Source organism: Aquarana catesbeiana, linkage group LG01, assembly GCF_042186555.1.
Source record: "Aquarana catesbeiana isolate 2022-GZ linkage group LG01, ASM4218655v1, whole genome shotgun sequence".
Lineage (NCBI taxonomy): Eukaryota > Metazoa > Chordata > Amphibia > Anura > Ranidae > Aquarana > Aquarana catesbeiana.
The window spans coordinates 634133901-634144931 of record NC_133324.1 but is presented as its reverse complement, the minus strand read 5'-3'; the positions used below and the strand labels follow the sequence as shown (position 1 = coordinate 634144931).

At 42.2% G+C, this 11031-nt stretch overlaps 1 pseudogene; it reads right to left on the bottom strand.

Moving 5' to 3' along the window:
- Positions 1-8167: 8167 nt before the first annotated feature.
- LOC141110282 (transient receptor potential cation channel subfamily V member 6-like) lies at positions 8168-10826 on the bottom strand (annotated as a pseudogene).
- Between the last annotated feature and the right edge of the window lie 205 nt (positions 10827-11031).

Here is an 11031-nt window from a genome sequence, read left to right as displayed (position 1 = left end):
TTCACGCAAGAGCAGTGTATATAAAGCTAACACAAATGTACCGTACGTGCATGGAGGAAAGAGGAACGGAAGTTGCAAACGTCTGAAACTAAGGTAATTATTTAGTACTGTTTTGGAACATCAGTGGCTTATACTGCTTAAAGATTGAGGCCTATATTGGGATAAGATTATGAGAGTTTAGGCTAACATTAGTGTTTTTGTCTTGTGTATTGTCTTACAGAAAAAATTAATAATAAGTTTAAGGAGCCTGGATTTATGTGCAAATTTATTGACAAGTACAGGGAGCTGAGGAATCTGTGGGAGGTCAAACACAGTTTATATTACAATAAGCTAGCAAGGAAGGCAATGCAACCATGGAGATTTTGGAAAGTAAAATTGTGATCTTGAGGAACACATATAGGAGGGAGCATAGGAAGATCCAGGCTTCCCTGAGATCAGGAGCATTAGCAGATGATGTGTATGTACCCAGGCTGTGGTACTTCAAAAAACTGCGTTTTCTTGACGACCAGACTGAAGCCAGGGAATCTCTTTCGACCCTTCCTTCCACCCTTCCCTCCACCCTTCCCTGCAGCCTTCCCTCCACCCCAGCAGAGGCTAATGAGGAACAACCTGGGCCTTCCATCCTGGAAGAAGCGGATGTGCCCAGCTTGAGCCAGGTATATTATTTTTATACATATTTAGTGTCCTAATATCCTAATATTAATGATGTTAACTAGATATTATAATTGATTACCTATTAAGGATTTTATTAAAATATGTATACATATCAATTGACAGTAGTGGCCAAAAATGTTTGTCACCAGCTTGAAAAAATGCTGGGGTCAGAATGATACTCTTTTACAGTATATGTATTAACATTGAATTTGCAAGTCATGAACTGAAAATTGTGTGTGATTGATGAACCAAAAACTAAAACTATGTCCCTTTTTTATACACAGGATGAGCAAGCCCATCCTCCTCCTCCTCCTGCCACAAGTCCACCACCAGAGCCACAGCCTCCAACGAAGACTGCAGGGAAGGCTGCAGGGCAGCATGGAGGGAAGGCTGCAGCGAAGAGAAGAAAGTGATGACCTTGGTTCAGTCTGGTCTGACAGAAGACGAAGGCTGGTGTAGTACCACAGCCTGGGGACATATATGTCATCTGCTGCTGGTCTTGATCTCTGGGATTCCTGGACCAGATTGTGCTCCCTATTATATGGACTCCTCAAGATCCCAATTTTCTTTTCCACAGATTTGATGTGTGCCCTGGGGCCAAAAGGCTTCACAAATTCCTAAAGTTTCTCCAGCGTTGCCTTCATCTTTATTTTGTTAACCAGAATAAATGGATATTTTATTTTCTGAAAATACTTGCCTATGTGTTTTTATTCAAATACATTTCTAAAAGACAATGTCAAATTAACAAGGGACACAAAAAATTGTAAACATTATTATGGAGATCGGCCTTTTAAAAAATACAATATTATTTATTCATGAGATCAGGAGAAATAATCCAGAAATCAGTTTGTGAGAACTCTGTGTGAATATGAGCAGCAAAACAACTTTGTTCTTCTAGCACTATAAAGTAGTCAATAATGCACTGCATTAAACGATCACAGAATTTGCAGCGTGAGGAATGTGCTAGCTCCAATACGAACACTAGTTTTACCAGACCGAGTGCTTCCATCTCATACTTGCTTCAGAGCATGCGTAGTTTTTGGTCCGTTGGAACAGAATACAGATGAGTAGATTTCTCGACAGGAACTGGTTCCGGCGGAGTTCCGTTGGAGAGATTTGAAACATGTTCTATTTCTAAAGTCCGTCAGATTTTTCGACAGAAAAGGTCAGATGAAGCCCACACATGATCGAATTGTCCGACGGATTAGTTCCGTCGGACCTTTGCTGTCAAAAAGTCCGGTCCTGTGTACACGGCGTTAGTGACAGTAGAGAGGGCATGCCTGATACGCAGGTATATGTAAAAATCCCTTTTTAGAGATGTTGAAAGTGTCAAAGAGATATTGGAATGAAGTAAAATCTTGGGCTTTGAAAAGGACACCAAGATTGTGGATGCCTGCTAAGGACCAATGGTGGAACAATAAATCTGAAGATATCATTTTCAAGTGGTAGGTGAGTGATTCAGGGTGTAGTGTGTTAATTCACCAACTCCTTGTAGTATAGAGCACCAATCATTCAAAGTTGCATTTACTGTGGCTTGGGGTGATATTGAAGCCAGAGTGCACTTAGAATGTGTTCAGGATGTGTTGGAGTTTCAAGAGGTGGCAATTTAAAATTGGAATGGGCAGGGTCCTGAACATATACAGGAGGTGGGGGAGGATAAACTTTTTGATAAAGCTATATTTCCTGCCCATGATGCCTTAGAAGAACGTAAGGCTAGGCTTACATTCTGGAGTTTCTTGATGAAAGAGGTTAAATTGGTACATAAGAGATTAGAGGAGGTGTAAATTAGTTATATCCATAGATAGGGCAGGGTGGAGTTAGGTGCCCACGAAAAAGACGTCAACTGAGTAATCATACCAATGGTGGCTGGTGCTCAAATTTTTTTTGGGGGGGGGGGTGCAAACTAAAAAAATTCTGAAAAATACTGAAAAAAACCCATCAATTGCAGCCTCACTGTGCCCATCAAATGCAGCCACTGTGCCCATCAAATGCAACCACTGTGCCCATCAATTGCAGCCACTGTGCTCATCAAATGCAGCCACTGTGCTCATCAAATGCCGCCACTGTGCTCATCAAATGCCGCCACTGTGCCCATCAAAATCCGCCACTGTGCCCATCAAAATCCGCCACTGTGCCCATTAAATTCAGCCACTGTGCCCATCAATTGCAGCCACTGTTCCCATCAAATGCAGCCACTGTGCTCATTAAATGCAATTACTGTGGCCATCAAATGCGGTCACTGAGGTGGGTCAGGCAGCTGTGGGATGGTGGGATGAGCAGCGGGTCAGGCGGGGGTTCCTGTGTCCTCCATTTGTCTCTTCTTCCTTCCTGCTAGGTGTCCAATCGGAGACCCTGTGCCCTCAGCCAATCATTAGACCCACGCATCCTGAGTGGCTGAGAGGAGGTTCAGTGTTAGAAAAGCGAATATTCATTCGCTTTTCTAACATACCTGGGTGAGCTCCATGCACAATGCTCTGTGCTCTGAGTTCACCCATTTTAAAGCCTATTAGAACCTATGGCCCTAATCAGGTGCTTTAAAAAAATGACCCTACCGCTGTAATTCAGACGCCCGACGTCCTAAAAGAGGCCGGACACCTGAATAGGGAGTGGCTACAGCGGCCATGGATAGATTCATGCTATGCATGAATCTATCCATTCTACACAGAGGGGGTGGCGTGAGGGGGCGGCGCTCAGGCACCCTTAATGGACGGGCCGCCGCTGAATCATACCCTAATACTTTGAGGAAGACAGATGCCCATCATAGATGATTTCTATGTATAGTTGTATAGTATAGTATAGTTGCTGAAGGACAGGTAGGGAGTGAATGGGGTAGTTAAACAATAATATTGCCTGCGTAAAGTTCAACTTTGTGCACAGCATCACGTACTGCAATACCCGATATAAGATGTTTAGTTAAAAAAGCTGCAGCCAAAGGTTCTATAACTAAAGCCAAAATAAGAGGAGACAGCAGACACCCTTGCTGCGTGTCGTTAATAATTGGGAAGGGTCTGAAAGTAGGCTCAATGTCCAGACCTGTGTTCTAGGCACAGAGTATAGGCCCAGACTAACTCATAAAAAAGGGACCGGATCATCCGAACTTGATGGGGACGGCCTTGAGATATTTCCAATGCACTCTACTGAATTTCTTTTTTTGCATCTTAAGATATAAGCAGAGAAGTCATTCTATGGTGTTCAGCCCACTGGATCGGGTCTTTGAATCTTCTAGTGCCACCTGAAGCTTGCCTATGGGAGACAAATTCTACCTTATGAGGATGCAAGAGACAAGGTATGTACAGTATTTTGTCAGACAGGATACTAAAATCTTGTCATAGAGTTTCAGATCTGAATTCAGCAGGGAGATGGGGTGGTAATTGGCTGGGCTATCAAAAGGTTTGCCTGGCATTATTAACAATAAAGGCCTATAGGGACTTTTTAGGTATGTAGCACTACCCCTATGAGGGCCACTTGAAAAATCTGTACCCCAATGGTTACCCTGACCTTGCGAGTCCTCCAGCACCTCTGATACTCTGGGTTCCAGCATCCTTGTTGTAACAAAAGGTACTTAGAAACACACTTAGGCCCCTTTCACACAACAAGCCCGCTCTGATCCGCCCGTCCGTTTTTCAGGTGGATCCGAGCGGGCCATCCATTGACTTCTATGGGGAGACACCCGTCTGCCATCCGATCCACTAAAAACAGACGTATGGTGATACGTTCGCCATCTGTCTTGGCGGATTGGATGAGATCTGATGAAAAGGGACATGCTATCCGTTTTCATCCGATCTCTCCATAGGAATCAGCGGCACTTTAACAGGACCCTCCCTGCTCAGTGAGCAGAGACGGGCCTGTCATCCGTCGGCTCAGCAGGAATCAACGGAGCTGAGCTGGCGGACTCAGCTAAATGGATCCGTCCCATGTAAATGAGACCCAAGTCAAGTAAAGCAGTTGAATCTTATTTACTGAAAGGTTTTTTAATAACGAAACTCAGAAACTTACAATTGACACCTGCTGAGGATTTTCTGCGAACAAATAGCCCTGACAGCAGAAGCAGTGCAAAGAATGATAACTGATAGAAATGTGAAACAAGCACGTATATTGAACAAACAAACTCTGCTTGAATTGAGCTCTATAAATACAGGCAGAAGGAGGGCAGGAGAATGAACAATTTCATGTCAGAACACTCCCTTCAGTCCCCTGGCACCACAAGCCCACAAACCGTATACATTTTGTATTTAGTACAATTCAGATAATAGAACCCTTGAGTCTGTATACCCGCTCTTCTAGTAAATAGAGTCCTGGGTGGAAATACGACCCCTCGTGGCAACAATGACTTTTATCCCTTGTGGGGGGGGGGGGATTATGTTGTAGTTAAGGCCTTATGTCTTCAGCTTGCTTTTTAGTCATATGCTTGAGGTGTCCTGTCAAGCTGTTTATGTAAAGTAAGCTTGTGGTGACTAGGGATGAGCCCGATGTCCGAGTTGAACAGCGAACATAATGCGGTGTTCGCAGCAAATTCAAAAAACCGCAGAACACCGTTAAAATCTATGGGACACTAACATGACAAAAACCAAAAGTGCTAATTTTAAAGGCTTACTGTATATGCAAGTTATTTTCATAAAAAGTGTTTGGGGACCTGGATCCTGCCCCAGGGGACATGTATCAATGCAAAAAAAAGTTTTAAAAATGGCTATTTTTTCAGGAGCAGTGAATTTAATAATGCTTAAAGTGAAACAATAAAAATGAAATATTCCTTTAAATATCATGCCTGGGAGGTGCCCTTAGTATGCCTGTAAAGTAGCACATCTTTCCCATGTTTAGAACAATACCACAGAAAAATGACATTTATTTATTTATTTTATTTATTTTTATTTTTTTTTATAGAAAATAAAATTTTATTTCTATATTAATAACATTCTACTATTGACATAATTAAAGTGCAAAAACAGCAGCTTTATACAATTTCAACTTAATTTCATGTTAAACATGGCTGTTTCTCTCTAGAACAGAAATACAAGACTGCCTGCAGCTCGGAGAAGGAGACAGCCATCAGTGATTAGATCTCATACTTGCCAGATTTTTTAAATGAGGGTTCCAGAAGAATAGAAATCCATGTTTAGCTTTACTGCCATCTTACAGGTGGTCAAATAATCCTACTTTAGAAAACCTGAAGGTTAACGCTAAACTTTGTGATAAGCAAATATTGTTCATTTGCCATGTGTAGTCCTCCTTGAATCTTGATGTGCTCTGTGTATTTCCCCCAGATCTGTGCAATTATCCAGTGTGAGATTTGCCTCTGTGCAGGAGTTTCCTGTAATAAAGACCACTGCTGCGCTCTCTCCCTGTGCAGGGTGACCAGTCTTGTCTCCGCCCCCCTCCTGTAGTTTTTTGTTGGCAGTCAGTAGTGGGTGGAGCCAACTGGGTCCCTCCCACAGCTCTACTCAGGCTATTTACAGCACAGTGATGTCATTGCTACTTTTATACAGGGATATCTGGGTTTGCAAGGCTTTTGGTGCATACAACATGTATTTATATCCTTTGGAGCTATTGAAGAATAAATGTAAATTAACTTTTTTTTTGCCTGGAGTTCAGTTTTAAAAGGATCATTTTAGAAGAGTGTTTTTTTCAGCCAAAAGAAAAACAAACAATCTTAAAAGTAGACCTGTGATGAGGATGATATAGAACATGTCTAAGTTTGAGATGCTGGCTTCAACCTACCAGCAGTTCATGGTTGTAGAGTTAAATTAGAGTGCAGTAGCTCCAGTAAGTCCTGCTCACAAAAAAACAGGGTGGTCCTTATCTAGAAGACCCAAAATTTAAGATACATGTGTAAAAAGGTCTATGTGAGCACCAGAGGAAAGACCCGGGAGTCCAAAATCTTTTAATACTAGTGTTTGCGCAGAAGAGAACAGAACAACCATGCATTTGGCTAATGGGGCATAAAGAAATTAATTGCATGATTCTGCCCACAAGCCTAAAATGAGGAATAATCTTTTTTTGGGGTATTTGTGATGGAATGAGACATGAATACCTTCAGTTTTAAGAAGGCTTTACTGCATTATGTACTGATTGTACCGAGTTTGGGCATTTTAATTGCTTTAGTCCCTTTTCATCAAGTTATACTGTATGCTTATACTCGTTATTGTATGATGCAAGAGATCTCTGTCATTTATAACCTTCCTCAGAAATTTGGTTGTTTCCTCTCCATAGACATACCAACTCCTTCCCTGGTTGTGGAAATATATTCTACAAATTGATGAAGAAAGTAATTCCTTCAAAGCCCAACTTCAGTTAATTTTTCTCTTCCCATGCAGTGGGGCTGTGCCAACACTGCATGGGTTAACTTGTTGTTCCGTCTAGGGGTGATCACAGAGCCCATACTCACCCATCCTTCTGAAAACAAATCCCCCTGGGTGGTGGAACGCTCCCGACGCCACCACACCCACAAACCAGCTCCAGACGTACAGAGCCGTTCTAGGGCGCGATGACATCAGGAACACTCCACCACCCAAAAGGATCCATCCTCCAGAGGATCGAAGGATCGGTCTTGCGCTGGGAGGATCTGATTATTAGAAGAGTATATCTCGGCTCTCCAATCCCCCAGACAAAAAAAATGTGCAGTAAACCCATGCAGTGTGGGCCCATGGGGAAAAAAATTAAAAATTGCTTGGAGTTCAGCTTTAAGTCCAGTGTTTTGTTTTCCTTAGGCCACCTCACTATTATCTGCCTGAAGGTTCTTCTAAACTTTATTTGAAGGAATGCAATGGCCCCTCGGTACACTCCAACGTATATGTTCCTAGGTATTTTGGGCTGAAGGTATTTTGTGTGCAACAAAATAAAAATTAGATTTACAGATGGACAAAAGTTGCACACTTACCTATAAAACCAATATAACCATGTCCAAAATGGAATACTAAAAAATAGACTTAATACAGAATTTCTATTAGTATGGTTGGAGCAGGATCCAGGAATAAAAAAAAAAAAAAAAAAGTCTGTTGACTGAACCTTGCCAAGTAATTGCTATTGTTCCCCCAAAGTAATGGAGACACTGGGGGTATTCCAGATTCGAGTTCAGCTGACAGATTCATTAATGTCATCTTTAGACAGCTTTAGCTGCAATCTAGAATGGAACTGGGATTTTCATAGCGAGAAACACAATGCAAAAGAGCTGAATTTCTGCCATTGGGAATACCCTCTTGTGCAGGGTTCATTTAAAGTGCTGATAGCTATAGTACCATAACAAATCCTGTGCATCTTATTCCACTGAAGCCAACTTAGACCTGCATGTCCAAGATCGATTAAAATTCCTTTCCAAGCTTAAAGACACAAGCCAATGTTTGTTTACAACGGGCTTTAGGACCATAGCAATGAAAAGATCAAGGTGTTCCTAGCTCTTATGCAGTCAATCCATCGGCAACGTAAATGAAAGTCAATCTCAAACAGAGAAAATGTAGGGAATCAACAAGTGCATAAGTGTAATTCCAGCCTTTTTTTTTTTTGGTTTGAGTGGAAAAAAGGTACTATTGCTTTCTACATCCCTTATTATAAGGAAAAGGAAAGGTCTTTACTGTAGTCCACTTTAAGGCTATGATGTCACTTGCAAAGTTTTTCTATGGGACAATAGTCCTTCCTATTGTCTGACAATTCGGAAATTCGGTCTCAAAGAACTTTTTGTATCCTTTGAAAGGAATTTTGTTTCTCAATTGTTGGTCTACAAAGATTAAGTATAAAAACACTGCCATGTATCTTGTATTGTAGAGTTCCTTTCCCTCTCAAATTCTAACACAATCCAAGATTTCGATTCACAAATGTAAAGCAATGATTTTATTCCCCACAATCCAAAAATGGGAAATTCTTGCTCAAACAGATCTCTGAATCTTCACAATATCAGCTTGGTATTTGACTCATACATTATAGACGTTTTCTTCAGTATCCAAAGCATAATTTACTTTCCCCTGTAGCTGCTCGAGGGTGGCATTCTTGAGAATACTCCAACCTCTGCTTATTTTCCGTTGGGATATTTTACGAAGCAAAACTGGACTTTCTGATAAAGAAACTCGCTTGTTGATGATCCTTTCATTTGAGAAGTCAACCTTCTGAGACTGGTTATCCCCCACTCCATTCTGTTTGTTGTCATTGTTCTGAATTGCATCTGCATTTTGCTTCACTGTTTCCATTTTCAAATCCTTACGCTCTTCAACTCGAAGATACCAAGAGTCGCCAAGACCATACACTCTCCCGCAGATTCCCACCTGAGGCCAGAGGATTTTTGGCATTTTGCGTTCCAGCATGAGGGTAGTAGCTACAACCTGAGCCCTCCAAAGCTCGTCTCCTTCGTGGGACACCCGCCAATGAGTGTCTCCCATCATGGCGATCAGCAGGTTCAGCATCAGAAGAGCTGCAACTATTGCAAAAGCCGAGTACGTCACGCTGAACATGAAGGGCAGGTCCACGCTATAATTAGCAGGACCATCAATGATGGTCAGGAAGAGTTCGAAAGTGCTGAACAGAGACATTGGATACGTCATGAACTGCCCCAGATCTGCTGAGTTTTGTGTTTGAAATATGACATAGAATGCTGCACCAAATCCAAGAATGACAACTGCCATGAGCCAGCAGAATCTCAACAGGTCTCCGAATATCATCTTCTGAATCATGATGGTGAAAGGTCCGAGCATCTGGAAGCCTCGGGTAAAATACAGGATGTAACACCATCCAAGCACCAACGCTACCGACATAGGGACTACCTCCCCATTGCTGTTGGTGACCCTCATCACCAAAACTGCCATCACCATACAGGCAAAAGTTATTATAAGGATATGGAAAGGTCCACCAAGACCTTACTGTCCAAAATATCTGGTAGCTCCAATCCGTAGGAGGTCAGGAATCATGAGAAGTAAAATAACCATTGCTCCAATTACGCTGATCAGCTCCCCGCCCAGGCGAAGGTGATCTTCATAAGTAACATAGGCCTCACTCAGAGGCTTTTGTACCATGACAATGGAATTTTGTGAATCATTGTCCTTCGGAATGGACTTCAGAGGCCGGTAGGTGCAACTCACAGTAACGAATACCATATACATGAAGTAGATTGCCGCTAAGAGCCAAAAATATGGTCGCCCACAGCTCTGCCATTTCAAACAGACTAGCTCTTTCACAGGAGTCATTTCTAGGATAAGCCGAGCCTCTCTCTTTCTAGAAGATACCACAAGCTCCAACACAGACTGATCCTCATCCCGAGAATCGATGCCCGAGAGGTCATACAGAACAGAATTTATAGGACCAAAAGACCATTGAACCTGCTTACGTTTTTTTAGCAGGTGCTGGAACATCTCAATGTTTCCCTCGGATGCTGACAGCTTGAATGGTGTGAGGCCCATAAAATTTGGGATCATCTGCATGTCAACGTCGCTGCCTCTCTCATTGTAGGACAGAATGAGATCATACATCATGCAGGAAATGGTCTGGTTGGGCTGAAGGGTGAGGATGTGGAGAACCGTATTTCCATGCGAGTCTTGAGCCCGAATGTTGGCTCCACTCTCTATCAGCAAACGTACGATGACCTCATTGCCAACACAGGCAGCAAAGGATAGCACGTGTTCACCAAAGTAGAAGAGGTTATCGGGATTGTAGGAGAAGAAGGTCCCAGTGGCACGAGGGCTACACACATCCGCTCCTTTCTGAATCAGCAACTTTACCAAGTTAATGTTCTGATTGACGGATGCAATGTGCAAGGCGGTTTGACCTTCATACAAGTCAGAGGAGAACGTCTGGTTGACCAAATCCGGGGCAGCTTCCAGCAATAACTTTGTGGCCTCCAGATTATCCTACAAGACTGCCACATGCAAAGCCGTCTCTCCAACCACTCCTCTGACATACAGGTCAGTGCTGTCACAATCTAGCAGTTTTTTCATTGCCCCCATGTCATTCTCCCTGGCTGCATTGAGCAGTGGATACTCCCTGATCCGTGTCTGCTGTAGCATGTGCATGAGATCCAGTTCCAATCCCTCGGGTGCATGACTTTGAATCTGGCTTTTAATTCCATTCCAGACATTGCTGGGGGTGCCTGAAGTCTTTTTACACTGAAATATTCCCATTGCTTTTCCTGTTACACTTCTATTGACTTACTCAAAGACTTTAATGAAGGACTTTAATTAGCATAATTAAGTTTAGACAAGGGGCATCTATTAAATCTCAAAATAAACTTTTCTAAAGAGTCTTGGCCGGGTTGTAAGTCTGTCTGCTAAATCTTCCTACAATGTTTTAAAAAGTCTAAGAAATAAAAAAAAAGAAAAACTTTAACTGAGACATGTAAAATTGTAGCAAAAAAATAAATACAAAATTGGATCTGATTTGGACAGTCAATTGTTGTAGGACTAC